This window comes from Heterodontus francisci, chromosome 27 (assembly GCF_036365525.1).
Source record: "Heterodontus francisci isolate sHetFra1 chromosome 27, sHetFra1.hap1, whole genome shotgun sequence".
Classification (NCBI taxonomy): domain Eukaryota; kingdom Metazoa; phylum Chordata; class Chondrichthyes; order Heterodontiformes; family Heterodontidae; genus Heterodontus; species Heterodontus francisci.
In genome coordinates, this window is record NC_090397.1 from 67609361 (window position 1) to 67614074 (window position 4714).

At 42.9% G+C, this 4714-nt stretch overlaps 1 long non-coding RNA gene across 3 annotated transcripts; it reads right to left on the bottom strand.

Moving 5' to 3' along the window:
- Positions 1-530: 530 nt before the first annotated feature.
- LOC137385043 (uncharacterized) lies at positions 531-4062 on the bottom strand. 3 transcript variants are annotated; one of them, XR_010977724.1, is made up of 4 exons: positions 3927-4062; positions 1894-2086; positions 1565-1796; positions 531-838 (listed from the first exon to the last, which is right to left on the bottom strand). It is a non-coding gene; the product is annotated as an uncharacterized lncRNA (long non-coding RNA). The 3 variants fall into 3 exon arrangements; XR_010977725.1 differs by lacking the exon at positions 3927-4062 and adding an exon at positions 3675-3736; XR_010977726.1 differs by lacking the exon at positions 1894-2086.
- Between the last annotated feature and the right edge of the window lie 652 nt (positions 4063-4714).

Genomic DNA, 4714 nt, shown 5'->3' on the forward strand with positions numbered 1-4714 from the left:
CTTGTCTCAATGCCTTTTAGGATTGAGATGAGAAGAAATTTCTTCACTCAAAAGATTGTGAATCTTTGGAATTTTCTACCCCAGAGAGCTGTAGATGCTCAGTCAGTCAATCAAACTAAATTAGATTGTGAGCCCACTTCAGGTCTATGGTCAGGAGAATCATACATCGAGCATGAATTTTCATTTTCTGTTTCATTTTCCTCGATGCACTCTGACAACCTTGCTGTGTATATTGGTGTGCCATCATATGAAAGCAAAACTGACAGCTGAGGGAGTTAGCGTGGTTACTGTGTGTGGTTATAATAATCAAGAAAGAGGATTTTATTTCTGCTATTTATGAGTTCAATAGCTGCCTCGACAGCTTAGCATCATTTTTAAGACCCTCGGAACTGAACTACCGTTTGCATGTTTAGCACTGAGGTTACTTCCAATACAGTCATTTCTTTCTGAATGGGGTCATGGTGACTGTAAGAATCGTAATCATCAAAAGTCTCTGAATGTAGATACTGGAGAACACTATTTCTTCTTTAATCTTCAGTATCAAGGTTTTATTTTAATACAGACTGCATTACACTCTATTCTCTGTTGACTTGGCATTATTATTGAGATTATTTATCATACATATATTTATGTAACTTGCCCTTGTGGAGTTTGATAGTATTTTTACAATTGGTATCCAGTCCAAGGACACAACTGGCACAACAGAGAACAGACATAACAGGATTATCTGCGACACAGGATAGACATAACACTGTACAGGAGATATAGTATACCCAACACACAACAACATGGTACAGTCTTTAATAAGTCTTGTTTTTCCTTTTGTTGAGTTTCCACCCTGTAATTAGAAATGCAAGTCATCAAGAAGAGCTTACAAAGACAATCTAGTTCTACATTAAAGTGTTATTTCTTAAATCCCATGTTACACATATTGGGTGGCGATTTTGACTGTCTTTTGTAGCAGGATATACTCTCTGGAATTTAGAAGAATGAGAAGTGATCTCATTGAAACATACAAGATCCTCAGAGAGCTTAACAGGGTAGATGCTGAGAGGTTGTTTTTCCTGACTGGAGCATCTAGAACTAGGGGGCAAAGACTCAGGACAAGGAGCAGGCCATTTAGGATTGAGATGAGGAGAAATTTCTTCACTCAAAGGATTGTGAATCTTTGGAATTTTCGATCCCAGAGAGCTATGGGTGCTCAGTCACTAAGTTTATTCAAGACCAACATCAATAGATTTTTGGACTCTGAGGGAATCAAAGAGAAATGAGGATGGGCGGAAAGGTGGAGTTGAGGTCGAGGATCTGTCATGGTCGTATTGAATGGCGGAGCAGGCTCCAGGGGCAATATAGCCGACTCCTGCTCCTGTTTCTTATGTTTGCATGTTCTTCACCTGGCAATAATGGGACAGTACCAACCTCAAAATCTAATAGGTCTCCTTACTGCCGTGGTAACGCCAATGATGACCTAACACTGGGTGTCCAATGCTGTTTCAGGCAATAGGCCCCTGTTAATATTCAGGCTCTTTTTTAAAAGTGGTGCTCCCACTGCAATGTAACTTACTTGGCTGATGGCTGCTCCAGCGGGTCAGAACTCAATCCGTGGAACGGCATTGGAAAACCTGTTCGGAAAATTGCAGCACCCGGTGACAGGTGTCTCTCTCTCTCTGGGACCCAATGAGTCAGGTCAATCATCAATAGCTCTCCAGAGCACAAAAAACCTGCCTGGCTCAGGCATCGAATTGCCATGTCTGCCACAGAGGTTCCATTCGGTTTTAGGTTTCCATCACCAACATCTGGAAGTTAATTTGACCAAATGAGACCCTGTAGTTTGCAACTTTACAGTTCAAAATATTGGTTCCAAATCAACAACAATTTGCATTTATATAGCACCTTTAAAACAGGATAACATCCCAAGGCGATTCACAGGAGTGTAGATCAAATATTGACACCAAGCCAAAGAGGGTTACATTAGGATGGGTGATTAAAGGCTTGGTCAAAGAACTGGGTTTTAAGAAGTGATTTACAAGAGGTGAGAGGTGGGGAGGTTCGGGTAGGGAACTCCAGGACTAGGGTCTGGCAGCACCTGTGGAGAGAGAAGCAGAGTTAACGTTTCAGGTCAGTGACCTTTCATTAGAACTGGCAAAGGTTAGAAATGTAATAGGCTTTAAGCAAATAAAGTGGAGGTGGGGGAAAAGAAAACAAAAGGGAAGGTGTTGATAGGACAGAGGATCACAGAGAATAACTGATAAGGAGGTCATGGGGCAAAGGCAAAGAGTATGTTAATGGTGTAGTCAAAGACAAAGTGTTAGTGCAGAGAGGGTGTTAAATGACAGAATAATGAACAGCCCTAGCCAAAAGCACAAACATGAAAAAAACTAGTGGGCAGGTGCATGGTTAAAAAAAAATGATGAAACAAAATAAAATAAAATAAAAGTAAAAAAGGGCCACCAATGTTCAGTCCAGTAGGCTGTCGCGTGCCAAATCAGTAAATGAGGTATTGTTCCTCAAGCTTGTGTTGATGATCACTGGAACACTTACCTATGTCCTGGGATCTCCTCCAACTTGGCACTGCGGACCTGCTGCAATACCAGCAGAAGCCACCACTCCTGGTTTCGCTGCCGATACTGCAGAACTGCCCACCCTCCGATTAGCCGTCATCTCTGGCGGCAGGAACTCATCCTTTAAAGGGATAGCACCTTGAGATTGCAATAGGGGTCCGATGGAGATCACCCCTCACCCATCCCCGCCTTCCAGCCCACCACTGGGATCCCGTCACTGGAATAAAATCCAGCCCATAGAATTCTTGGAGGTTTGTTGGACTGGAGGAGAGTCATAGAGTCATAGAGTTATACAGCATAGAAACAGGCCCTTCGGCCCATCGTGTCTGTGCCGGCCATCAAGCACCTATCTATTCTAATCCCATTTTCCAGCACTTGGCCCGTAGCCTTGTATGCTATGGCGTTTCAAGTGCTCATCTAAATATTTCTTAAATGTTGTGAGGGTTCCTGCCTCTATCGACTCTTCAGGCAGTGTGTTCCAGATTCCAACCACCCTCTGGGTGAAAAAACCTTTCCTCAAATCTCCTTTAAACTTCCTGCCCCTTACCTTAAATCTATGCCCCCTGGTTATTGACACCTCTGCTAAGGGAAAACATTTCTTCCTATCTAACCTATCAATGCCCCTCATAATTTTGTATACCTCAATCATATCGCCCCTCAGCCTTCACTGCTCTAAGGAAAACAACCCCAGCCTATCCAGTCTCTCTTCATTGCTGAAATGCTCCAGCCCAGGCAACATCCTGGTGAATCTCCTCTGCACTGTCTCCAGTGCAATCACATCCTTCCTATAGTGTGGTGACCAGAACTGTACACAGTTCTCCAGCTGTGGCCTAACTAGAGTTTTATACAGCTCCATCATAACCTCCCTGCTCTTATATTCTATGCCTCGGCTAATAAAGGCAAGTATCCCATATGCCTTCCTAACCACCTTATCTACCTGTGCTGCTGCCTTCAGTGCTCTATGGACAAGTACACCAAGGTCCCTCTGACCCTCAGTACTTCCTAGGGTCCTACCACCCATTGTATATTCCCTTGCCTTGTTTGTCCTCCCAAAATGCGTCACCTCACACTTGTCAGATTAAATTCCATTTGCCACTACTCTGCCCATCTTACCAGCCCATCTATATCATTCTGTAATCCAAGGCTTTCCTCCTCACTATTTACGACACCAAGAGATTACAGAAGTAGGAAGCAGAGTGGAACCGGAAGATAAGAATTAAAAAATTGAAACATTGGTGGATTGGTCAACAAGGCCAGGAATGATAATGCAATTAGGAAACTGGATAAATTAAATGTCACAAGAATGAATGTACTGTGTGCTATAATAGCTACTAGTTGTGTAAGGTTGGAAAAAACACACATTACCTCAACTTTGACTTTCATGCATTTCCAGAATTTTCAACTTAGTTTTCCAAGATCAAATATGAGTTTGAAACTGAATTTAATCCTCAGCGGTCGCCTTTAATCTTTATCTCAAAACCAACATGAAATACTGCTGAAAGGGTGCCGTGGTTTTCGAAACATTTCCCAGAAAGTGCGGCTTCAGATTGTGCAACACAAACATGTGACTCCCTGCTTGTTGCAAAACTGAGCAGCACTTTAACCTTGCAGCATTACCCAAATCAAGAGATGGCAGAGAGAGCCAGGCACAACTCCACCAGTACAGGAGGCACGAGCTGCACGATGTCTTTCAACATTTTGTTAAATGCTTTTCACAAGATTTGCATTTATATAGCACCTTTCATGACCGCCAGACATCCCAAAGCGCTTTACAGCCAATTAAGTGCTTTTGAAGTGTAGACACTGTTGTAATGTAGGAAACATGGCAGCTAATTTGTGCACAGCAAGCTCCCACAAACAGCAATGCGATAATGACCAAATAATCTGTTTGTGTGATGTTTATTTTATTTTATTTAGAGATACAGCACTGAAACAGGCCCTTCGGCCCACCAAGTCTGTGCCGACCAACATTTATACTAACCCTACAGTAATCCCATATTCCCAACACCTACCTACACTAGGGGCAATTTATAATTTACCTATCAACCCACAAGTCTTTGGCTGTGGGAGGAAACTGGAGCACCCAGTGAAAACCCACACAGTCACAGGACCTCTATGGTTGTAATCTCGGGATTACTCCCTGTGCCACGTGC